This window comes from Eptatretus burgeri, chromosome 15, assembly GCF_056783735.1.
Source record: "Eptatretus burgeri isolate ZD-2024b chromosome 15, Ebu_testis_v1, whole genome shotgun sequence".
Lineage (NCBI taxonomy): Eukaryota > Metazoa > Chordata > Myxini > Myxiniformes > Myxinidae > Eptatretus > Eptatretus burgeri.
The window spans coordinates 54,850,815-54,878,314 of NC_140975.1; the positions used below are offsets into that span (position 1 = coordinate 54,850,815).

Here is a 27,500-nt window from a genome sequence, read left to right on the forward strand (position 1 = left end):
GAAAAAAAAAAAAAGCAAGCCTCACTTTCGGGTGCACAGGATTCCCGGGCAAGGGGTGGAAGACCCCCTTACCAGGGCACAGGATGGAAACTAGTTAGGGGGAAGGGTTAGCTTAGTTAGACCGGCTCCATGGGGCAGGGGTAAGTCCTCATGGGGCCCGTGGAATGGATTAGTTAGAGGGATTGTAGCGAGATTTAGGTTGGGAAATTGATTAATGGGATTATTTGGAGACAGTGACAGACTTGTGAGTGTGTAGTGGGGACGTAGCTTAGCTACGTAGGTGAAATGGAATGTGCTATAGTTTAAGGGACGACGTGGGAGCACGAGTTAGTTAGGGGAGGTAGTTAGAAGGATGGCAGAGTTCAGCGGTGAGTGTGTTGAAGAGTTGGTGAGTGAAGTGGAAGCATGTGCCTGGTGAGTGAGTGAGGCCAGCGGGTCTGTGTGAGTGGAGCGAATGGGGAATGCATGGTGCGATGAGTGATTGGGAGGAGGAGTGACTCCCGCCCAAGGGACCCCGGGGTCAGTGTAGAGTGAGTTAGGGGGTTAGTTAAATTGAAAAAATGGAGGTCGTTTTGTTGTTGGTGTGAATGTAGGCTCGAAACCCATTTGGAGGGGTGCAGGGGCCCTGTTGACGGGCTGGGAGCGTGGCTGCGAAAGGTGAGTATCGCTGAGTGGGTACCCCGGGCACCAGGCTAGTCGGCCGTGGTAGGCCAAGGGCCCATGGGGGGGCCGGGATAGCGTTGTGGGCACGGGTGCGCCTGCTTGGTGCGGGGCCCGGGGCGCCATTAGCCGTGTGGGCAGTGTTGTGGGCACAGGGTGACCCTCGGAAAGGGGCCCGAGAAGCCAGCCTGCCACATGTGTGTTTCAGGGGAGGTGCCATGGGGGGCACTCCCTGGTGTTTAGGGAGCTCGTAGGCTCGGAGGCAGTTAGTCCGGGAGCCAACCTGTGTACGAGGCTGTTTTAGGGTTGGACCTTACAGCCTCTGCTATAAAATTTTACACCCCCAGGATGTTTAGATATATGTTTGCAGTTCATGAAAACCAATGTTGGCAATTCATAAGCTCTTGCGAAAAATTTTGGCGGCCGTTTTTGTTTGAGGAAGATTTGAAAAATTTGATAAAACAGCAATTGTCAATAAAATTTCTAAAAAAATTAAAAAATCACATTCATGAAAAATAAATGTGAACTAAATGTAAGAATTCAATCAGTGCATTGTAAAATGACAAAAAAAAATTGCCTTTGTGAAAGTAAACCTCGTAAAAGTACATAATTTTGTGAAAAATGCCTTAAAAATAACGTTTTTTGAAGATGGCCTTTAGAACTTTTCTTATCATAGGCAGATGCTGCATTAGAATACTAATTTCTCTTAATGTGATATGAACATGGTATCCATGGCTAATTAAAACAGCAAATTTGATTGAGTTCTATCAATTTTTAAAGAGAAAATTAACATTTTTGTCAACCAAAGTTACCCCTACCCCCAAAATCCTCTTACTCTATTGAACACAGTTCGGTTAAGGTTTGCTGGATCCAGGTTGGGTACTTCACAGTTCACTCTTCCAAAGGAAAATTCAATGGTGTTTGGAGTGACATGGCCCTGGAGCAGACATACAACAATGAAGGGAAGACATCTCTGTTCAAACGCATATCTCAGGCACCAGCTGCTCGAGATAAATATGTGAAAACAGCACCATTTCTCACAGCTGTATCAGAGAACATAAAGTCTATGGCTAATCTAGGCCAACAGGAATCTACTCATCATGGAGAAACACAGAAGCAGGCAACAGAAGAACATATGCATGTTGAGGAGATCAAGAAAGTGATATGCCAGCAGATGATAAACCCATTCCAGTGTAACAACCAAGTGGTTCTGCTCAATAGAGCAACTAGTGAGAAGGCTGCTTCAAAAGACTTGGTCCATGCTCAAGCTAAGGGCATGGAAGCCATTATGAAAGCAGAAGAGGTGGTCTCTATTAAGATTGAACCACTGAAGCTGGTAACTTTCTCCTCACAGAAGAAATCAAAACCATCAAGGAAACAGAGTTTAATCAGGATCTATCAAGATGAGACTGCAACTACACGTGTGCTGTGTTTCTATCGAGATGCCGACCCAGTCACAAGACAGATTGCATTTTCCCATGAGTGGACAGACTATCCATCATCCCTGTTTGAGGTTGATCCACGCTTAGCACAGGGGGTTGTAATGCGCAAAGGCAACGAGTCTGATTTCGTGGCAGTGCTAATTGCTGAAGCTGAGCAGGATGTTGTTTTACAGCTGCCATCATTACCACAGAGTGACCTATACACAGTTTATCTGGTAGACACAATGGCATTTGTAAATAAATACCAAAAAATGGGTGCGAAAACATTTGGTGAACTTCCCCAGCTGTATCTTCGCAAGCAGGTGTATCCTGCAGTTGAAACCTGAAATGTGCAACTGTGTCAACATCATTGGTGATCAGTATGATTTTGATGATAGCCATACTTTGAAGGGTGATGAGCAGCAGAGGAGAAACCAGACAGACCAGGCAAGACAATTCTCACCATCCAAGAGTCTAGAAATTCCGGACTGGAATTTATTCATGAAGAATTCAAGAAATAAAGGAAATCTTCAGAACTTCATTGGCACTTCCCTTTGTGAGAGTCCTGAAGCTATTCCGGATGGAGTGACCATCATTCTTGGTAGTATGATGGAAAACAAAGGTCACACTCTTTCCATCACATCAGCATCAAGTTCAGTTCTGGACTTACCTTGTGAAGAACATGAAGAGGCAGACACAAGGATTATTGCTCATCTTGCGTATTGTGTGGAATATCTTGATCACCATCGAGCTGTTGTGCATGCAACAGATACAGACATAATTATGCTGTGTATATATCACTTCTGCTGCTTGAACACATTGCAAGAACTCTGGATACAACGGCAGAATCAATACCTACCTATTCATGAGCTGGTAGAAGTGTTGAGCAAGAAGTACCAGAAAATCCTCTTGATGTCGCAGCTACACTTCTGTGCACATATGTGTTGTGTGGATGTGACACAGTGAGCTACCCATTCAGAAGGGGAAAAGAAGAGGTCAGGTCAGGTATGGGAGCATGTGCCAGAACAGCGCGTCGCTGCGTCCACTTTCCGCCGGTACTCCAGGGGCCTCCGTCTGGCCATCCCCCAGGCAGATGCCAGGCCCATCCCCATCTCCTTGAGATGATGGTCAACCTGCTGCAACCATGAGGAAAGTGGTCGGCCCACTGGCCTCCCACTCATGAGACTCCCTCGCTGAGAGAATCTGGTGAGCAGGATCAGCGTCAGGAAAACGAGCCACATGTCCATACAGCCGCAGCTGACGCTCACGGACTATGCAGGTAACAAATCTCATCCGAGTCTCTCTCAGCAACCGCTCGTTGGACACAAAATCCGACCAGCGATAGCCAAGGATTCTCCGAAGAGACCTGGTACCAAAGGAATTAAGTCTCCGTCTCAGATCCTTGGTCAAAGTCCAAGTCTCGCACCCATAGAGCAAGACTGGAAGTACCAAGGACCTGAAGACTCAGACTTTCGTCCTCCCGCACAGGTACCGGCAGCGCCACACCCCATGATCCAGTGAATCCATGACTCCCCAGGCCCGACCCAGACGTCTATTGACCTCCGGCTCACAACCTGCGGAGACATGAATATCACTGCCAAGGTAAGTGAATCTCTCCACGACCTCAACATCCTCACCACAAACAGACACAGACAGGACAGCAGCATCCAAGATGTCACCGAAAGCCTGGATCTTAGTTTTGACCCAAGAAATCCGTAATCCCAACGGCTCCGACTCCTCATTCAGCACCTCGAGGGCCCCCAAGAGGATGTCTAAAGTCTCCGCAAAGATGACTGCATCATCTGCAAAATCAAGGTCTGAGATCTTGACATTGCCAAACGATGCACCGCAACTTGATCTCTCCGACATCCTCCCTAGAATCCAGTCCATACAAGTGCTGAAAAGTGTGGGGGCAAGTACACATCCCTGACGAACTCCAGTAACAACTGGAAATAAGTCAGAGATGGTACCACCACACTTCACAGCACTCTCAGTACCAGAGTAGAGTTCAGACATCAGATCGATCAGTTTCGGTGGCACCCCACGAAGACCAAGAATCCTCCAGAGGACATCCCGATTCACTGAATCGAACGCTTTACAGAGATCAACATAGGCTGCAAGCAGCCCCTGCCGAAACTCTCGTCTGTGTTCGGTGAGGACACGAAGTGCAAGGATACGGTCAATCGTTGACCTCTTTGGTGTAAAGCCTGACTGCTCTGGACGCTGGTGCTCAAGCAGATGGTGGCAAACCCTATCAAGAATTATCCGAGCAAAGACCTTGCCCGGCACTGAGAGCAGCGTCACCCCTCGGTAGTTTTTGCAGTCTTGGCGATCACCCTTCCCTTTCCAGAGAGGGACAACAAGGCCCCTCTTCCAGTCAGTTGGGATGATGCCTGTGTTCCTGTGAAAAGAAGAGCGGCACAGGTTTCTCTGGGACTGATAGGAAACCTTCCCCACCTTGTTGATTTTGGAAGAGATAGTGAAATGGCAGCAACAGAATGTGTCATTGATGAGGCCAGAGTATACTGGACTGCTCTGCATGGCCAAAAAGGGTTCAGCTGTTTGGATACCCTCAGGCAGCATATGTTTGTCTCTTCAAAATTAGACCTTAGGTCACTGCCAGCAACAGAAGATGCGTTTTACTTCCTTGTTTTAAGAGCATTGTATCAATTGCTTCTGTATAGACGTGCACATCTCAGTGACCGAGCACTTCCCCCAGCCACAACATTTGGCAGAACCCTTATCAATGGAAAACTGGTCCCAATTCTCATGTCTAAGCCAGCCAAGCCAAACATAGACAAAACGGTGTCTTGCATGTGCAAATTATCCAAATGTCTGAAACGATGTTCATGCAAAAAGGCTGCTGTGCCTTGCTGAGTGACATGCATATGCCTTGGTCAGAGAGGTTCATGTGGTGGAGTTGTTTCAGAGAGTGACTCTTCCTCTGAAGAGGATGTTTCATGTCACAATATTGTGTTAATCCATTTCTAATTTTATCTTCCTTAAAACCATGGCATGTAAAAGTATGTTCTTGTTCCTGACCCCATTGATAGTCAAGCATTTCTGAGTTACATAAATCTTTTGTTGTTTGACATATAACCTTGTCAATTGAAGGTAGGTTAAATCTACACCAATTGTGATATAGGAAATGAACTCCTCTTTAATATGAGGGGTCATTTGTGTATATAGGTTTAGTGGTTATGATTTTAGGACAATATGAATTACCCCTACCCCCATCCTACATCTTCGCTTTTGCCAACATTTTGTTATCAGAGGGGGCTCGCAAAAGTGTTGACTGTGTTGTTGCGCAAGAGTTTCACCATTGCCAACATTGGTTTTCATATACTCAAAGGGTGTCTCTTTATGAAAATCAACACAAAAATTTTATAGCAGACCGGGCAATTTTTTTTTAATTTTGATCGGTTGGCTCCCGGACTAAGTGTAGTGCCCGGGGGTGCCATAGCTGGAGATTCGGCAGAGGGTCGTGCCTGCCAAGGGGAGCCACACGTCCCAGCCATGAGACTGTGTGAGGGCACGGAGAGAAAATTGGGGGGCGAGGCCCGAAATTGTGAGGACACCAACACAGGCGACGGGAATCTGGGTTGTTAGAACCAATAGTTTAAGCGAGAGGCGCTTGTTGAAAGCCCCGGGGTAGTTTAACAGTTTAATGGTTAGGGTAGATTAGGAGATGTACCCCTCCACACCATCCATCCCCTCGCTGTCGTTGTGGGCCGCTGGACCCACTTTGGTTATAGATCGCTGAACTCTGGGGAGGCCATCTTGAGGCTTCATTGGGCCTCGACACAGGACGCTAGCTCCCTTATTCCCCTCCGGGAAGGGAACGTAGGGGTTGGGAGTAGGCTAGGTGACAGGATAGGTTAGCCGAACAAGGACAGTACAGGGGGTTAGGGGACGATTTATAGTGGGGAAGTAAAAAAGGAAATAAAACAACAACAAAAAAAATAAGTTGGGGCTAAATTGGGGTTTGACAAATTAAGGGAGTGGGTATAGACAGTGACAGGCAAAGGCGATAGGTTGGGAGGGAGACCGTAGGGTAGGTCCGAGCCCGCCTTCCGAGTGGCCAGCACCACCGCACTCCCTCCACCTACCTCCACTGAACGGCAAAGGCTGGCCAGCTTCATCTGCTGGCTGCGTTGCTGCAAGGCAAAGGCCGGCCCACTTCATCGGCAGCTGCTGTGCTGCAAGGCCTGTGCCGGTCGGATTGTCTGCAGCTGCTGTGCTTCAAGGCCTGTGCCGGCCAGTTCATCTGCCGGCTGTGTTTGCCTGCAGCGGCCTTGTTCTGCAGGCTGTGTTTGCCTGATCACCTTTGCCATGCCATGCCCACTGCCCCTGTTCACCAGCCCAGTTCAATTTTTGCTTTGCCCCCCCCCCCCCCCCGTTCATTGCCATGTGCGCCAGGATCAGAAAGCAACAGTTTGCAAGCTGCGAGAACTGCCCTGTTGGCAGCTACAACACGGGCCTGCAGTGGCGGCCCGTGCACCGTGTTTGCGTCCATCCATTCATCCATTCATCCATCCATTCGTTGTGTTCATTGCGTATGCCACTTGAGCTGGCACGGAGACTGCGTTTGTGCAGCCCATGCACCGTTGTGGTTCACTGGGTTCATTTCAAAAGGGAAGGCCTTGGACTGCGTGTGAGCAGCCGGCCACATTCCCTGTCACCTGCATTGTTTGAGTCAGAGACTGCATGCGAGCAGTCTGGCTCCCTGCTAACTGCTTTCTTTTTGCAGAGTTCATTGATCCTGGGCCATGGTTTAGTGTAAAATTTGTAAGTTAAGGTTCAGATGTACTGTATATATGAGTGCGCCCCCGGCATGTCTGTCTTAGCGCCGGCAATTTTATTTAAGTCGTCCGTGTGAGCGAGTTTGTTTAGGTAGTTACTCAGCCCTCAGGTTATTTATTTTGGGGACACGAATACCATGAATGTCGCACTCAGGGATCCGTAGGTAAAATGTACTTGGGGAAAACTACACATGATGGCACACGAGAATTTGACGACTCGGGACGAGTCTGTAAAAAGGGGAGGGGGTAGTGTTGTGGTTGACGAAATTCGCAAACCACCATTCAGGTCCCTTAGGTGAGATATCTCTGTAAGTATATGTGTAGTTAGGCCCAAACCCGTTGTTTAGAGGGAATAAATGTCATTCATTCGGGCTGCGACCCTTCAGGAGCCGTTTTTCTTTTACTATCTTTATTTTGGACCAGCCGCAATTACTAACACCACAACCACCACCAACCACGTCTCAACAGCCATCACACAACAACCACCAACCGCAACGCCGCTTCACAACCACAGCCACGACCCTTGCCGTCACATCTCGCTCTCACAACCATCGCATCACCGCCATTCCCGCGCCTCTTGTGGACACCGATCCTGGACTCGTACAGGGCGCGCACCGAGCAGCGGGTGCAAAAACACCAGCCTTTCCGAAGAAATCGGATCAAGAACGATTCACGCCCACTTCTGTTCCGTCCTATCAGCGAGCGTGGGGCGATTTGGCCCCGCCTCCAGGTGCGTCGGAGTATAATTGCTATATGCAGATTTGCGGATCAAAAATCATTCACGCCCACTTTTCCTCTGTCCAATCGGGAGCCAGCCAGAGGTGAAGGGTCGAAGGTGAAGGAGCGAAGCCCCGGGGGCTATAAAGGGCCGCGTTCGCTCGCCGAAAAGGAGTAGTTGAGTTGGAAAGAGTTGAGAGTTTCTGAGAAGAGGAAAGCGGTTGGACGCAGTTGGACGGAGCTGAGAAGAGTGGAGAGTTGGAGAGTGGTGGTGGCGGTGGCGAAGGCAGTCGAGAGGGCGCTCGTGTCAGAGTCGGGGAGCTGCGGAGAGGGGAGGCCGGTAACGCGACCGAGGTCGCGTTGGAGATGCTCGTCGCGGGACCCAAGCCAGCGAGATATCCTCATTCCCCCGAGCATCAACAACACCCTCCTGTTTCCCCCCGCGCTGAGATAGTGTGAGAAGGGGGCCCCGTTCCCACCCCATTTCCAGGCAGTGCCAGCGAGGCCCGCGGAGTCGGGGTGCCACCGCCATTTTTGCGGCTCATCACCAGACGGGTAGGCTCGACGCGGTCTCTGCCCCAGGCCCGTCTGCCCCCCTCATCGTTGAGCGTGGTCCCTTTTTCTTTTGCTTTGAGTATATGTGTTGTCGGCGCCGTCTGTGAAGTAAAACTGTATAAGTGTTGCCGTGTGCTCGGTAGTCGGTAGTAGATCAGCAGTGCGTTTTTCTTCTGTTACATTTGCTTATTGTGCAGAATTGTTGTGCTTCTTCTACTTTTACATTTGCTTTTGGTGTATAATTGTATATGTGTACTTTCCGTGTGCCGCGGAATAAATGTGCTTTATGTTGAACTGTTTTTCCCGTTTCGCTTCGTCTTTTCCTTTATTGAATCTCCATCTTACTTCACGTAAAGGGTTGGTCGTGGGCTAAATATGCCCAATAATTAATCGAACCGTCGAGGTTGACGATAACACCGCTCGGTTATCCCGATAGTATGGAACGGGTCGCTTAAAGTGGCCCGTGTCCGAAATCGACCTGCGGCGAGGTGCGATCGCCCGGTCTACCCTCCGTGTGGGTACTTAGGTAGGTCGAATTTGGCGAGCAACCCTATCCCACGCGGGGGGCCGATTGGCACGATCGTGGTGAGGCCGAAAGGCCCACCCGTGACTAGTTCCCGGCGTTAGTCCGAGAGGGTCACGACGGGATTGTCCGTCCGGTGGGCGACGTGCCGCGATTCGAGTTACGTGGCCGCTCGCACGCCGGCGGGCGCGAATCTGCAACAATATATATACAAGTATTGTTAAGGATTCAGCAGTGTCGGGGCTCGCACCCTACTCTTGACCCCAGTGTTAAGGATTCGGACGAGTGATGTCAATCACACCCCACTCTTGACAGCCAAATGTTGAAGATTCGGCATCACTTAACAGCACCACTGTCTCCGGGGTTATAACGCCGGCTGGCTCGGCACAGTTCTCGGGTTACGCACCTCGGATCGCGATACCAAAATACACCTGTGCCTTGCCAGTTGAGAATTTAGACCCCGGCTGCAGACTGGATTTGTCAGAGACCGAGCAGACTCCCACAGTCCGTAACCATTTTGGTTTTATATCCCAATCGAGCGAATCGTTCCTCGGCGCAGCAGGAATAAATTCAAGTAGGCAAATCTCATATAAATAAGCCAGATTTATTGGGGACACATCGGGGAACACAACACAAGCAAGGCATTCATGACAATGTTATAATTAATCTATAACCCATTCTTAACTAGGGAGTTACGGATTAGGGTTTCGAATGGAACCCTAGCGAGATAAGCGTTAGACAACATGCAGACAAGACATGGACAACATGCAGACAAGACATGCACACAAGACACAGCAGAGTACAGCTCCAGCTGGAGATAGCTTTGTGGATGGGAGGGTGGCAACTTTGAGAAGGATGAGTGAGGGGATGAATGGTGGGAGAAAGGTGAGGGGGGAGTTAGGGTATCCTTACCGTATCCCTCTTACCATATCCCTCGCTATATTCTAGTTGACGTGCCAGTTCATTTCCCCTGCACTCCAATTTCCAAAGCTGCACTGAATTTTCCCACAATTCTTCCTTCCTTTGCTCCAGATATTTCTCTGTTCTTTCTATCTTCTGTTCTCGGCTTTCTCTTATCTGATTGCATTCTCTTACCTCTTCCTTCAGTTGTTCCAATTCCCGTTTTTCCTTTTCCAGTTTTGTTTTCCATTCTTCTTTCAAGTTCTCCCTATCCCAGGAGTTACTAATTTGCTCTTTCTCCATTCTTTTGTTCAGTTCATTCTTCTCTCGTTCCAACCTATGGGTACTCCATTCTACTTTCCTCATTTCTCCCTGTCGTTCCTCAAACTGTCTTGACTTACCCAACAATTCTTCCTTCCTTTGCTCCAGATATTTCTCTTTTCTTTCTATCTTCTGTTCTTGGCTTTCTCTTTTCTGATTGCCTGATCTTACCTCTTCCTTCAGATGTTTCAATTCCAAATCGTTCCCGTTTTTCCTTTTCCAGCTTTATTTTCCATTCTTCCTCCAAGCTCTTCCTATCCCAGGAGTTACTAATTTGCTCCTCCTCTATTCTTTTGTTCAGTTCGCTCTTCTCATGTTCCAACCTATGGGTAAACCACTCTACTTTCATCATTTCTCCCTGTAGTACCTCGCCTGTGTTGGCCAAGTCATTTTCCAGCCACCGAATTCGTTCCTGTGCATTGGCCAATTGTTGTGACTCCCCATGCACATAATTTTCCTGAACCTCGTCTGAGTGCCGTTGTTCCTCGTCCAATTTAATTTGTAACTCCTCTCTATAATTCTCACCACACTCCACATGTTCCCAGCTATCCCCCAATCATGCATGAAGCTCGTCAATGTATGTGTTGGCGTCCTGCTTCATTTGCCATGGTGCATGCCATGTCCATGTGGTTTGAACCGGTCGGTGAGAACGTTTTCTTCGTGCTGTGCGGTTTGTTGCGTTATTTATAGTAACCCTCTCCCGCTTCATGTCATGCTGAGGTGGAGCCATGCCGCCATTTTGTGACTCCATTTTTCTTTGTAATTTCGAAGTTTTACACCCGATCTGCTCAAAATGAAATCAAAGCAAATTTGGAATTTGGGAGCAAGGTTTAATTTTGGGGTTTTTTTCGCACCTCTCGTAACCAACATTCGGGGTGCAAAATGCACCACAGGTCCAAATGTCCCACTACTGACACCAGTGTTAATGATTCTGCGGTATCGGGATTCGCACCCAACTCTTGACCCTAGTGTTAAGGATTCGGATGAGTGATGCCAATCACACCCTATTCTTGACAGCCAAATGTTGAAGATTCGGCGTCACTTAACAGCACCGCCGTCTCCGGGGTTATAATGCCGGATGGCTCGGCACAGTTCTCGGGTTAAGTGCCTCAGATCGCGATAGCAAAAGAAACCTGTGCCTTGCCAGTTGGGGAAATAGACACCAGTTACAGACTGGATTTGTCAGAGACCGAGCGGAGTCTCACAGTCCGTAACCATTTTGGTTTTATATAGCAATCGAGCGAATCGTTCCTTGGCACGGCACGAATAAATTCAAGGCGGCAAATCTCGTATAAGTCAGCCAGATTTATTGGGGACAGATCGGGGAACACAACACAAGCAAAGCATTCACGACAATGTTATAATTAATCTATAACCCGTTCTTAACTCAGGAGCTACGGATTACGGGTTTCGAAGGGAACCCTAGCGAGATAAACCTTAGACAACATGCAGACAAGACACAGACAACATGCAGCCAAGACATGAAGACAAGACAGAGTACTTGCTGATGCCTCATGCACAAGAGGAAAAGTGTCAAAGGCACGAATGTGGCTCGTGACAAGCCGATGTCAACAGATTTGAGCACCCAGCTCGAGCATGCAGCGTGGCAAAATAGTGGCGGCATCCTCCTTTTGTTGCACCACCCACGCATGCAGCCTCAGCGCGTTTAGACCCTACGAGGTCGACGGCACAAGACGAAAGATCTATGGTATGCTCCAGCTGGCTTTCACAAGGTCCAGTATACAAGTCCGGGCCTGGCTTGTTCACCAGATTAGGCCAAATCGGAGTGTTGGGCTCCGCAGGCGGATCGATGGGACCACAAGACGTGTCCAGACGTGCCGGGCTGTACTGTGAGTAAGGACAGAGGCTCCGTGGTTAGACACAGGTTGAATCTGTCGATGACCTCATAAAGTCGATCGCCGACTCACACAGCAGCCAGCTCCTCTCGAAGCAGATTGCAGCCTCCCACTAGTCGTTTCTATACAGCAGAATCCTCACTCGACACTCAGGCTCAGTTACTCCCTCGGCAGATCGCCGACTCGACCCTCAGGTTCAGGCCGTTCCTCTCTTACAGATCGCTGACGAACCCTCAGATTCAGTTACTCCCTCAGCAGATCGCCAACCCGACCTCAGGTTCAGTTACTCCCTCAGCAGATCGCCGACCAACGCTAAGAGTTTCTCCTCCAGCCAATGGCAGACAGACCTCTTGCAGTCCCTTCCTGGCCTTTCTTTCGGCTCGCTCCTCACAAAAGCCAATCGCAAACAGACACAGCCGTCCCTTGTACAGCCGTTCATGCCGCACCTCGGCACTCTCAGTCCCACCTTCCCTTTCCGGCGCTCGCTTCTCTCAGCCACACCCTCTCAGAGCGCTTGGCGGGGACTCATCCGGAAAGGGGAAGGAAGAAGAACCTCTCCGTACACCACCACTGTACGAACAATCAACATGCCTCCTACATCTCCCAACACACATGTAATGTCCATTTACTGAACAACCTGGCTAAACATGCATTTAATGGGAGATCTGGGATAATCCTATATTTAATAACACAATAAGGGCCATTTCCACAACAATATCGATATATATATATATATATATATATATATATATATATATATATATATATATATATATATATATATATATATATATATATATATATTCTTCTTCTTCTTTCGGCTGCTCCCGTTAGGGGTCGCCACAGCGGATCATCCGTATGATGCGCATAGTGATTTGGCACAGGTTTTACGCCGGATGCCCTTCCTGATGCAACCCTGGTCGCCTCTTACGACACAGGGATATGGTACACCTATTTTAACCAGGGCATACACCGGGCCCAGTACACTGGTACGCATTTCGCCGACCTCGGAAGGATGACAGGCTGAGTCAACCTCCTGGTGTGTATTAATTCAAGCGGCCAACGGGGCTTGAACTCAGGACCTTTTGGATCCCAAGCTGCTACCCTAACCACTATGCCAACACCAGGCTAGCCAACAGACGATCATGTCGATATATTTACATATATATTTATATATACATATAAATATATATATATATATATATATATATATATATATATATATATATATATATATATGTATATATGTATATATATATATGTATATATGTATATGTATATGTATATATATCTATATATATATATATATATATATATATATATATATATATATATATATATATATATATATATATATATATATATATATATATATATATATATATATATATATATATATATATATATATATATATATGTATACACACACACACACACACACACACACACATACACCGGGCGTAGTGGCGCGCGCCTGTAATCCAGCTACTCGGAGGTTTGGGTTGGAGGATCGCTTGAGGACGGGCGTTCTGCTTTGCACTGGGCCACGCTATGAGAGGGTGTAGGGCAGCCCAGAATCATGGTGAAACCCAATCCTTATCCCTATGTCGTAAGAGGCGACTAGGGTTGTGTCAGGAAGGGCATCCGGCGTAAAACCTGTGCCAAATCAGTATGCAGATCATAACGGATGATCCGCTGTGGCGACCCCTAATGGGAGCAGCCAAAAGAAGAAGAAGAAGATATGTATATATATATATATATATATATATATATATATATATATATATATATATATATATATATATATATATATATATATGTTGGGATTTGTTCCTTTTTCTTATAAACTTTGTTTCGTGCTTCGCCTGCAGTTAATTAAAATGTATTCTTGCTTGCTGCGGAATGAACATTGTGAACTGAGATATGAAAGGCTTAACCTTGAGTGAGACAAGGCAGCATTGTGATACATATCTCCTACTGGTTCTGGGATGAAAGAAGGAATTTGCTGCGTTGTTATTGTTAAAGGATAAAATCATATATATATATATATATATATATATATATATATATATATATATATATATATATATATATATATATATATATGTATGTATGAGAGATTCAACTAATAGTGAGAGCACTCACCGAGCATCTTCAATAACATCATTGGAGTTCCTGGTGTTTGTTTTCCGTGTACACGTTTGGTATTCAATAAACAGCTTTCTCTCAAGTACATCGACGTCTTCATGCCTTAACTGCAAGGGTGATCAACGCCTCGACAATTGGCGCAGCAGATCAGGGGGTGAGAGGAGGTGTAGGAGAGTTGGGGCTGGACCTTTTCGTGACCAAAGAGAAAAGCCGCGGTGACCAATTTGAATAAGGTAAGCCTTTTTGCTGGGGAGTTCAAATTATATATTCTCTTTCTCACCCCAGGTTTCGCCCACCCCTGCCTCTCCCCCTCATCCTCGCCCAGGAACCTGTAAAAATAAAGTCTGGAGAGAGAATTGTTTGTTTTATATCAAGGGTTAATTAACTTAAGGTCCTGAACGGGGACTTTGAGGGTCCGAGGCATATGGCTGAGGCTGCAGAGTCGGACCTAAGAACAACTCCAGGGAAGGACTCAGCAATAGAGATGGGAAACATATCTGGAAAACGACAGAAGAATAAAGAACCTCCTCGCGACACACCCGCTTACCAAATGTTTAAGTTGCATGGAATGGTCGCAGTGGAACAAAATGATTGCTGGGCAGAATGGATGCTTAAGGATAATGTACTATGGCCAGAGGATGGGTCGTTTGACCTCCTAGTTGTGTAAAATCTGCGGGAAGAGTTGCTAAGACGCCGTAGACTATCCAGTAAAAAAAACGCCAGTGAATTGGCTGGGATTTGGGTTATGGCAAGAGGAAGCAATTAGAATATCAAGCGCAGCCAAGCAAGCAACCTTGGCGGGTAAGGTGATGAAGCTTCAGGGTCAACTCGAAGGTGCGGAGCGGAAAATTAAGGATGCGGCTGCATCAGCGCCGGCACCGAGCCAAATAATAGGATATGGCTCATCAACTGCCCCTTTGTCTGCAGCATTGGGGCAGGGGTACTCTGATGCCCCGGTGTCTGCAGCACCGGGGCAAGGGTATTCTCACACTGATACAATACCAGCGATTCCCCAACCCCGGCATATCAACCACTGGGACAAGGGTATTCTCACACTGATACAATACCAGCGATTTCCCCAACCCTGGCATATCAACCACTGGGACTTTCTCAGTCAGTTGAACAGTATCAGCAGTTCGATCCGTCGTCTGGGCGGCCGTATAAGTCTATATATCCTTAGATCCCAGGTAAGGATTGTGATGGCATGTGTGTTGGGCAAAATAAAATAATTCAAGAAGCGGTACCGCCCACCCACATTTATCCCATGCGAGAAATTGCTCCAGCAGCGCCGGCTGCGCGAGGTAGAGAAGGGCGAGCTACACAAGCTGCTGTCATGCTATATCAACCGTTTCAAGAACATGAAGCTAGATCAATGCGCGAGATAATTTTGGAATGCAAAAATGAACCGCAAACGATTCGTGATTTGATTGCCCAATGGGTAGAAACACACCAATGTACACACCGCGATATTGGCATTTTGTGTCAGGCAATTCTCTTGCCTACAGTGTGGAAAAAGATGAGGACAGAAGCGGAGTGGCCAGCCAAGGAAGAAGTGGATTGGACAGACGAGAATAAACAGGGAGCTCGAGATAGGCTATATAATGCTATCGAGACTGCTCTCAGACCCACAACTTTGGATTGGACTAAAGTGTATGCCATTCAGTAAAGGAGGGGTGAAAGAGCAGGGGATTTTAAACATCGCCTTAAACAAGGGTTCCTAGCGCATGGAGGAATTCCAACAGAGGCAGAAATTCCTGATTGCTTGTTGACTAATTTCCTAATGGAGGGTTTGCGCCCACCCCTGAAAAAGCAATTAAATATGTGATGCTGGTATGGCAGGCCCTCCCTCCCACAGCAATTTGCACTGTGGCTGATCAATGCGAGGCCAGACATGAGGAAAAGGAAGGGAAGGAGGTGAAAATTAAGGAAGAAGTGTTTCAGATCATTTTGCGAGATAAGGCGGGAGATTCACTAGCCCCCCCCCCCCACTTTCTGTCCCCGGGGGCCTGCAATTTTAGATGAGGAAAAGGAATCTGATTCGGAAGAGGATGAGGGTCGATGGCATTCCTTACTGGAAAGGTGAAGGCGACCCCAAGACCCCGCAAGCAGTCGGATTGGAGACCCCAGAATAAATCGCAAAATAAGGATCGGGAAAGAAGAGGGAAGAAGGACAATTCCCCACAAGATGCTTGTTTTGCGTGCGAAAAGAGAGGACATTGGAAACAAAATTGTCCCAACAGAAGACGGGAACCAAGACCCCCACCGACTAACTCATGAAGATATTGACAGGATGAGAGTGGACCCTCGAGGGAAGCAGCAATGCTGACATTGAGCCTGACAGGGGAGCCGACCTCTACTCTGAACGTCTTGGGCAAGGAGCTTTCTTTCTTGGTTGACACGGGGGGCACTCGTTCCACAATTGCAGTTAGAGAATTGCCAGGAGTTGAGAAATCTGGAAATAGCGCACAGGTCGTGGGTTTGGGGGGTAAGATTCAAACATTAGACGCAACAACACAATTGTCGGTAGAATGTGGACCATTGCAGGAGAAACATGCATTCCTTCTCACAATCACAGCACCAGTGAACTTGTTAGGTCGAGACTTACTATGTAAGTTAGGATACACAATAGCATGTACAGAGAAAGGGGTGTTCATTGACATTCCCCTGAAGAAACCACAATTAGCAATGATGGTTTTAATGACACCGCACCCAGTCGCTTATTGGTGGAGGTTGCCAAGACAGCCGATTAGTGATGTTTTAAAGTGCCTAGATGCGATCTTGGCAAAGAGGCAAAGCATGCGAACTTGGCTCGAGAATGCGCAGGTAACGACACGCACTTATTATGATCGACCACACTGTACAATTTACGATGATGCTACGGGAAATGATGTTGAATTTGCAAATAAAATAGCTCCACATTTGGGAAAGTGTGATAGGTTGTCTGTCTGCCGTTTAATGATTGGGAAATAAGGCATTGCAGTGGAAGTTAAGATCACAGAAGGACAGAAGCAATTGACGAAGTATCCGTCGGAGGTAACCTCGCACATAACAATAACTACAGAGATGGGATATCACCCAAAGGATTTAGGCTTTATGGTTTATCGCCTGCAGGGGGCGGTGGTGTACTGCTCTGCAACTCTGTTACATTGGCATGTGCATAAATTGGTGAATAACGAATTGTGGATCTGTGATTTAAAGAAACAGGTTCTGCAAGGGATGGTGGAGGAAATTGAATTGCCTCTCAAACGTGAGATGCTGATGAGAACGGTGAGTGAGATGAAGGATTCAGAAAGCCTGCGAGAAGAGGTTCCGCAAGAATTGTGGACCCGGCATGATAATGATGTGGGTCGCATCATCGGGGCAGCACCTTTAGTAGTCAAGCTCAAACCTGGAGCGCGTTGGCAAATGTGCACCAATATCCTCTCCGAAAGGAGGCGGCGGCCGGAATAGCACCAGTGATTAAATCTTTGAAAAAATAAGGGATAATTGTGGAAACTTAAAGTCCGTGAAACACACCAATATTGCCAGTTAAAAAGCCACAGAAGGATAAGTGGAGATTTGTTCAAGACCTGTGAGAGGTAAATGAGGTGATTCAAAGTATTCACCCAGTGGTACCGAGTGCAGAGGTGCTGATAACATATATCCCCGCAAGCTCCACCCATTTCACCGTAATTGATTTAGGATCGGCGTTTTTTTCAGTCCCAATCGCGAAGAAATCGCAATTTTTATTCGCCTTTATGTATAAAGGCCGCCAATATACATGAACTATCCTGCCACAGAGCTTTGCTGACAGCTCGACGTTGTTCTCGCGTGCATTACATAAGGATCTAGATGATGTAGCATTTAAAGGAAATTCAGTGCTGTTACAATATGTGGATGATTTGCTGATTTTTTCCCCAAATAAGGAAGCGTGTGAGACGGCTACGCTGCAGCTGCTCCATGCCCTGGCAAAGAAAGGCCATAAAATAAACAGAGACAAGCTGCAGTTGGTACAGGAGAAGGTTAAGTACTTGGGGCACCACATTTCACATGGGGAAAGAGAGTTGGACAAGGGAAGGGTAACTTCAATTGCAAAGATACCTCGCCCCCGTACGAAAGAGGACATGATGTGGTTCCTTGGCATGGCAACCTATCGTAGACAGTGGATTGTCGATTTTGCAATTCTGACTCAGGAACTATATGTTGTGGTAGGTAAGAACCAGCCCAATGTTATCGAGTGGACTGAAGAAATGGAGGAGTGTTTTAATAAATTGAAAGCAGCACTCTCGACGGCCCCAGCCCTGGGACTTCCAGATTAAGAAAAACCGTTTTTCCTTTATTCTCATGAAATAAAAGGATTTGCGCAAACGGTGTGAAGAAAGCAGCACGGTGATCACCAACGCCCAATAGCATACTTTGGCCGCAGGCTAGACTCGGTTGAACGCGACCTGCCACTCTGCTTACAAGCCGTGGCCACTGCAAACTATGCTGTGAAACGCACAGTGGAGATCGCAATGGGTCAGCCTCTAATCTTTAGGGTTCCCCATTGTGTAGCGTCTCTCTTGACACAGAAGCAGACGCAACACCTCACATCTACTCATCTGATGCAGTATGAAACGATGTTACTCCACCGACCAAACCTTCGGATAGAGCGTTGTAACGTTCTCAATCCAGCTTCCTTGTTACCAACAGAGGAAGACGGCGATCCTCATGATTGTACTGAGGTGATCCAGGTGGTATCGACAGTGCGACCGGACCTAAAAGACTAGCCATTGGAGAATCCCGACTCAACCTTATTTGTTGACGGATCCGCCTACCGAGGCCAGAATGGTTCGGGTCATGCGGGTTATGCTGTTTGTACTGATGACACGATTAGGGAAGCAGATAGTCTGCCACCACACTATTTCCCACAGCAGGCGGAGCTTTGTGCCCTTATTAGGGCTTGTGAATTGTCAGCTGGTAAGGCAGTTAATATATATACTGATTCCAATTATGCATTTGGCGTGGTACATGATAAAGGTGCTATCTGGAAAATGAGAGGTTTTTTAACATCTGTAGGCACACCCATTAAGAATGGCAGTTTAATAATCAAACTTCTAACAAGCATCATGCTACCTAAAGTGGTAGTTGTCATTAAGTGACGCGCTCACCAGAAACTGATAACGGACGTGGATAAGGGAAATGATAAAGCAGACAAGGCTGTTAAAGCAGCTGCAGAACAATCCATTCCCTTGGTAATGCCGGCATGTGTAGCAAATAAGCATGTTAAGCTACACCAATATAGCTTACCGGATATCATTGCTATCCAAGCCACAGCACCAATTAATGACCATGATAAATGGCAGGCAAAGGGAGGAATAATGGATGGAGATGGACTATGGACAAACAATGGGAAAGTTATAGTGCCAGTCGAGATCTTACCGTAGCTTGCACGAATGGCCCATTTGAATGGACATGTGTGCAAGAGGGGGACTGTGAGACAGGTGCAGGAATCATGGTATGTGCCAGGAATTGGGAAAGTAGCTAAAGAGGTCTGCAGGAATTGCCTGGTATGTCAACAGCACAATCAACAGACGACAGGTAAAACATGCGAGTTAGGGGCTCATCCTAGTCCTTGGGGTCCTTTCGTATACCTGCAGATAGACTTTATAAATATGGCTCCATCATGTGGTTTCAAAGTGTGTTAGTAGTGGTAGACATTTTTTACCAAATGGATAGAGGCATACCCATGTGCGAAGGCAGACGCGGTCACTGTGGTGAAACACTTGATGAAAAGCTTTTTCTGTCGATTTGGCATCCCCCATAAGATATCACATGATCAAGGAGGGCACTTTACAGGGGAAGTGATGCAAGCAGCGTCTAATGCGTTGGGAATTAAGCAAGCATTTCACTGTATTTACCACCCACAATCAGTGGGCACTGTAGAAAGGCAGAATGGAATTCTGAAGAATAAATTGACAAAGATACCAACAGAAACAGGGTTAAAATGGCCTGAAACATTACCTTCGGCATTAATGAGCATGCAGTCGACCATAAACCGAAAATCAGGGTTATCTCCTCACGAAATACTAATGGGAAGGCCTATGCGATTGCCTGTAACCGCTCCAGCTGATATGAATAAATTGGACATTGCAATGATGGACGAAAATTTGCTGACATTCTGCAAACAGCTTTCCAGGATTGCTCGATTGATACATACTCGAAGGAGGCATTTCCGGAACCGGTGGAAGAGCCCTACCACACCTTCCAGCCGGAAGACTATGTGTTGGTGAAACACCACGAGGAAAACAGCTTTGGAACCTCGTTGGAAAGGACCATTTCAGGTATTGTTGACCACACCAACTGCTATAAAGTGTGAAGGGAGACCAGCTTGGATGCACTCTTCACACTGCAAACTTCAATTCTGGACAGAATAGGAGGGTGTGCAAGAATGAACGTGCCACAACAAATTCTAGTTGCCATGGTTGCCCTTTGGATAGGAAGTTGGGAAGTGGAAGGGCAAATAGACTATTGGCCAATCAAGCAGAGAGAAAAAAAGGAGTAATTCAGAACCATGCAGAACATTTGCATGAGTTAGGATTACATGGAATTAATACGTTCCTACTCCTGTCACACAGATATGCAACACTGAGCAATAAGACTAAATGTTGGGTATGTGCCTATCTCCCGCACTCCTCAAAACAGGTTTGCCATTATCAGTGATCCCATTTGAGGAAATAGACTATTGTGGGGCTGCATGGTACCACAACTATAATTTGATTATAGTGGGGCAACTTAGCTAATTATAGCATAACAATTGTGCATTTTGTGAGGAAAGCACCAAATTTGGCACACTAGTAGCCTATCATATTATGAACGGATTTGGATATTGGGCCATGTCAGAATTTTTGATGGCAGTAGAAAATGGCTGCCACAGCCATCAGCGGCTGAATTTGAGATGGCCCCATATCTAAATCTGTTCATAATATATTAGGCTACTCGTGTGCCAAATTTGGTGCTTTCCTCACAAAATGCACAATTGTTATGCTAAGTTGCCCCGCTATTAGAAATATTACAGAGTCATGTACGGTCTTTGCAGGTGCGTGTTATCCCCCTTATAACTTAAGGAAAAGACCTACGTATTTTAGGATTGCATATAAACAAGCTGGGTTCCTTTGTCTGACTTGGACTAATCCTAACAACAAATTCCATGCAGGAGATTCTGTCTGTAACTCATCCAGAGAGGTAAACGACATGGAAGATAACTGAAGGGTGACAGTGGGACATATTAAAGTCGCATCCAATGGCACTTATTTTGTATGTGGGTTCAGAGCCTATCCCTGGTTGCCACTAAATTGGACCAGCTCTTGTTTCCTGGCCTATATCGTGCCGCACATGTGTTTGATCACTGGCCCATATCTAATAGTAGACATGTTAAGTGACATTTGACTTCAAATCGTGATGCAAAGGTCCCCTTTGGCATGGAAGTTCCTTAGGGTCATAGAAACAAATTTATCCAAAGACACACGTCATATCTCAAAATCCAAGATGGCCGCCGTCGACCATTTTGGAAAACATGGCCCAGTCGTAGCTCATGAACCATTTGTCATAGAAACTATTATGATACATGTTTTCTAACTAACTTGAGGTCACTGAACTCATTTCCGGTGACAATTTTGCTTCCTGATGGATTTAAAGGTCAAATCATAGACAAAAATACATAAATGTTACATTTTTTCTAAAATGTATGAAAAAAAAATTGTGAGAACGAGACATGACTTAACATGTCTACTATATGATGGTTAGGTCAGACCCAACTCAAAAATGGTTTTCTCATGCTGAATTTAACTACACATGAGTTAGTCACATAATGCATCTATGTTATGTGACCTTTAATTTTTACTTTTTACTTTCAGATTCAAAGTGACTAATCCAAATGAATTCCGATAACTGTGAAAGCACGCCTGCCACGATGGACTGGAGCCTATGTTTTATATGTCAATCAGACGAGACTCATAATCCAACTTCGGATCTCTCATCATTTGTTAAATTGAGAAACAATCCTGAAAGACTTTCAGCCACTTACAGACAGGTTGTGAACAATGTCCAGGTCCTCAATGAATTAGGTGAGCTGCCTGATTTTGTATTCGTAGAGAATACTGGTGACAGTGATACTCAGAATATAGTGCAGCTGATGATGTCTAATCATGTAGTGTGGCACAAAGCTTGCAGGAATGCTGTCGACAATCATAAAGTGCAGAGAGCTAGGAATAAGCATCAAGGACAAGCGTCATTTAGCCCGGTAAAAACTCGTGCAGCCAGGTCAGTCACACAGACATCACCCTCTACATCTTTGAGCGAACCAGTTGACACTCCGTGTCTCTTTTGTGATGAAGTGGGCAACAAGAAAGAGCTCAGAAAAGCTGCTACACTTGGCTTGGATAAAGAAATCAATGATTGTGCTCAGTTGTTGGGCGATAAACGCCTGTTGTCTAAACTGTCCGCTGGTGACTTGATCACTATCAATGTCGTCTATCATTGTGCGTGCCTGACTCGGCTGTATAGGAAAGTGGAGACGGTCGGATGTGACATCACTGATAGTCATAACACGCAGGTGATGCAAGCACATGTTCTCAATGAGTTACTTGACTTTATTGAAGACTTGCAGTAAAGCCCGGCGTTGCTCGGGATTTCTTGCAAATTTCCTGAATAGCTGCTGAAAGCCACAATAAGCGTAGCTCCACCACTAAACAGTTAAATGCTTACTACTTCATAATTGACGGCCCTATACTGTGTAAAGACTCTTCGATCCAGACCTGTATGGTACCGTAGAAAACGTCGGGTGAAATGATGTATTGCCAGGTGGATAAAAGGGGGAAGTAACACGCAAAAGATGAGTTAGGTTTTCAGAACGGCGGAATTGTTCTCTTGGCGAACTTGCAACTGAGAGGGCATTCTAATTGTGGACGGCTGTTTGATGGGCACCTGAAATAGCGAAAGATTTGAAGGTGAAATAAATTATACCGTACTATGATTCTTCTATGGTTAAATGCATACCTGTATGGGTCCACCGAGGGCCGTAAATGGAAGGAGCGTTTAGGCGAGTACTTCCGGGCAAAACGGGAGTTGGCTAGAAGTCGCAGTGAGTCCTTTCACACAAGATGAAGTAGCGCTGCACCTTGGAAAGCCGTGGGGGAGTCATTAAAAGGCAGCTACTGAAACAAAAACTCAAAAGGCCATTTTTGCCTACGTGAGATGGTAATTGAGGGCTCAAGACTTCTCCCTTGCAATGCGAAATAGCGATGTGGTGAAAGTGCATGCAGGAAAAGCTACTTCAGGAAGGTGGTGGAGGCTTGTGTCTGACAGGTTGTTTCTAAAGGATAACCATTTTGCACCAGGCAAACCACAGAGACGACGGAGTTATGGTTTGTTACTGTTACTGTTAAGCCCACCCTTCTTTTCCAATTAGCCAACGGAGTTATGCAGAAGGAACAACTTCTTGTGCCGAAAAGACGGCGCTGCCGCTACCACAAACAGCCTCAGAAGACGTGAGAGCAGGAGTAGCGAGTGGGTATAGGGGGCATATGTTAACTAATTATTGCACAGGTGCAGCTCTGTCTCGTTATGAACACAGAAAGTCCCCTTACTGGATGGGCACTGTAGGCCACTACTGGGACTGTTTTTTTTTTACCAATCGCAGTCATCGTCCCAACTGACAGCTCTGCCAAACCGGGTTGCAGTAAGGCAGAACACCCAGAATGACGGTAGCAGCAGACCGCGTGGGTATTCGTTCTGAGTAGTTATCGTAAGAGATTTGTGCAACAACCCCACAATTAAACCGCTCATGCCTTCCTCTCTCACGCCTCCCGGAGGTCTGAATTGCGTGGACGTGCTCGACTGATGCGACAACAAAGAGGACCCTGTGCATACGCACATGGTGTTGGAGGTCAAGGACAAACGACTTTAGCTATAAGGACCATGCAGTGTCGAACCCACTTTCTGTGGTTTAGCCGGTGAAAATGCCTAACGTAGCAGCATTATTTAAAGGGTTCTTAACGTGATCTGCGCATCCATCGCCAAGGGGAAGTGTTAAGCTATTTGACAGAGGAAGAACAGTCTGGCTGGACCACACACTAATCCAGATGCAAGACCCTAAGCAACGTTTGTGGCAGGCGAACTATGTTGTATTCGCCTGGCTTGCCAGAAAGGCAGAAAAGTTTTAAAGGTAGTGAGGCAACTTTTAACCGATTCACAGAAGGCCGGAAAATGGAAAGTAATGTATCAGACGGCGGGAAGAGAGCAGGATCGAGGACAGGTGGTGGCAAGAAATAGCGGTGCACTACACGATTAGAGGGATTTGTCCGCTGAGGCGAGTCTAAAAAGGCAAAACTAACGAAAAGGCAAATCAAATGAATTAAACAGTAGAAGTAGAACAAAGCAGGACTCCCCTACAAAACCTCTTTGTAGACGATGTTTTTCGCTCTTCCACCTGCAGCGAACGCAAAAGCATCCTCGTTGCTCCCAACGCGCGAGCAGCCAACTAAAGCTGACCGTGGGAGAAGCAAACCCGCGACAGACAGAGTCTGCCCCTGTGACTTGTTGATTGACATCGCAAAACACAGTTTAATGGGAAACTGGGACCTCCGAAAGTTAAACGAGAGAGTAGACCCTGACGGAAACAGATGCATCCTTGGGATAAGGACTACTTCACCTCGGCCGCAGCCTGTAGTTATCGTGGCTTCAATGAGATGTGGTGTTAATGCCTTGATGATGAAGCATGTCCCATTACACTGCTTTGGAGGAACCAAATTGCGGAGCAGCATAATAGGAGCATCAACTTTGAGCTTCAAGGTGTGGGGGGGGGGGCAATCCGGGAGGCTCGAGCGAATTTAACAGCTCAATAGGATAGTTTGCTGCATCTTCTGGATCAATAGTCCTGTCAATAGTCTTGTAAACGTAGGCCTCTCCAGGAATGAGCTGGAGTAGCTGATCATTTACGTTGTTCACAACGCTATTTTTTGGGGTCAGAATGGCCCTCTCACTTAGCCACTCCATGTCCGAATATTTAAGGGGAAGTTGCAGGAAAACTGAATCCATAAGATCAGAAGCAGTAGCAACAACGCTGCAAAGGGAGTCTAATGAAACGAAGCCGCGGTCGTCGTTCGGCATCGTGCCATCGCCAAGCGTAAGGAGAGCCTGTGCGAACGACGCAGACGCGCCGTCTCCACGCAGGTGAGCTCGCATGTTAGTGGTGAGACGTAGAGTCCTAACCTTGGGCCAAAGCGCGGATGACTTAAGGCATGCACCCACCGTGTCAGCCCTAGTCCCCTTGGGAATAACCGGGAGCATCTGCCTAAAGTCCCCCAAAAGGAGTAGGATAACCCCCCCCCCCCCATTCATTCCTGTACATGCTTCTTGATGGACCATCTATCGATCAGCCATCGCCTGGATCTAAGAAGTCCAAGGTTGCAACATCAATTGGGCAGCAGATCATCTTCAACTCAGTTGCATGCAGATCCAAGAAAAGTGACAGTGTTCCACGTCACAACAGAGATAGGGAAACACCAGCTTCGCTGTATATGGCTATGAAAGTACATCTTCAAACTGGCCGTGAATCTCTAATCGATGATTTGCATCAGCGAGGGTTGTGCATCTCGTATGACCGTTTGAGAGTGCTTAGTACAGATATTGCGAATTCAGTCATTGGTCACTGGGAGCAGGTTGTTGTGGTGGTCCCCCCTCAGGCAGTTAAACACGTTTTCACCACAGGCAGTTTTGACAACATTGACCATAATCCATCCTCTACGACAGCAACATCAGCCCTCCATGGAACATGCATCAGCATTCACCAGCACTTCTCGTCAGACACACAACAAGTTGCGAATCTTCATGAGATCCTCAATCCAGATGAGCTGGGGAAGAAGACTCTGCGGTCCTTGCCAACTTGCTGCATGGGCATGGATATGAACATCTCGCTGCCGAATGATGAAGTGCTGCACGTCCCGGTCCTAATGACCAATAGTCATCCTATTCCAGCTGCGCGCTCTCACACCAGCATAATTGAAGAAAGCTATGTGTGGTTGGAAAGAGTTAGAACACTATCCCAAAAAGTAATTGAACCCGGTGAATGTATTTCATGGGCAGCATACCATGCCAGCACCACAGAACCTCCTGCTACTCCCCCAACCAAGTCATACATGCTCCCTATTTTCATTGAGTCTTCTAACAGCCCTATAATGGTTTGGCATGGGATGACAGTTCTCCACCGGGCAATTAGCTGCCTTAATCCAGGTCAGACAACCCCAACCATTTCGCGGGACTTGCCAGAGCTTGCCATTTGCAAGTGTAAGACTGAATGTAAAGCTCCTTGTAAGTGCTGCATGCAGAGACAGCGCTGTATGCTTCTCTGCAGATGTCAAGGTTCGTGCACCCACACTGGAAGAATGTACCAGGACAAGAGAGGAGAAGAGGAAGAACTTGTGTAATTACGACATTGTGCGATGGATAATCTAATTACTGCAAATTTTCTGTATGTGAAAAACAATAAAATTTGTTATAATTTGTATTATTTATTGGATTTCACCTTCAAATGCATCTGAAATGCATAGCTGATGCCGGAAATGAATTCTGCCACCTCAATTTAGCTAGAAAATATGTGTCATAATAGTTTCTATGACAAACGCTTCATGAGCTATGACTGGGCCATGTTTTCCAAAATGGTCGACGGTGGCCATCTTGGATTTTGAGATATGACGTGTTTCTTTGGATAAATTTGTTTCTATGACCCTAAGGAACTTCCATGCCAAAGGGGACATTTGCATCATGATTTGAAGTCAACACCCTATTTTGTGCACTTAACATGTCTACTATAAGGTAAATCAGCAATGACGGAAGAGAGGCATATCAGGTGGGGAATTTTTAGCAAAGACAGTTTTCCCCCGTTTTGGGTCCTTGGTAGCAGGCAGAGAACTTATTAAGATGGCAGCATCATTGGAAGGGATGGGAAACGAAACTGCTGATGGCTTTGATAAGGTTAACGCAGAGTTGGTCGCATTAAGGGCAACAACAATGCAAAATAGAGTGGCCTTAGATATGATTACTGCTCAAAAAGGGGGAACTTGTGCTGTGATTGGCAAAGAGTGTTCTACTTATATCCCGGATAGTTCAGAGCAAATCCATGATCCAGCAGGACACATAAGGAAGGAGGCTGCAAAATATCATGATTACACCCCAGGATGGAAGATCGGAGCATGGTTGCAGGGATTGTTTGGAGGTTGGGGTGGAGACATTCTCAGATTCTTGCTGACAGGATTGGCTGTGGTGATTGGAATATTCATTATATTGTCTATAATCAAAGCAGCCATTATGGCTGCCTTGCGAAAGTGCATTACAGGATGACATCTGAAGTCAACACCCAAGAAGCACGAAACCAAGCCCGAACCTGAGATGACACTTTTAGTTGGAGCTCGGGAAAGGGACCTTCCAAAGAAAGAGACAATTTCCCTGCACCTCCCACAACCACTATTGTACACCCCCCCCCACCCCCTTGCCCAAAATGCATCACCTGTTTGTAATATGTTTACCTTTGTACACCAGACACCTGTGATTAAAGATGAGGAACTTATTCAATTGATCGCAG

General features: G+C 46.5%; 1 protein-coding gene and 1 pseudogene across 1 annotated transcript in view; one reads left to right on the forward strand and one right to left on the reverse strand.

Moving 5' to 3' along the window:
- Positions 1-27,500, reverse strand: part of LOC147012200 (galactoside alpha-(1,2)-fucosyltransferase 2-like) — a 93,282-nt gene that overhangs the window by 40,537 nt on the left and 25,245 nt on the right. The gene's annotated exons all lie outside the window — the stretch shown is intronic.
- Positions 13,209-13,354, forward strand: LOC147012201 (signal recognition particle RNA; annotated as a pseudogene).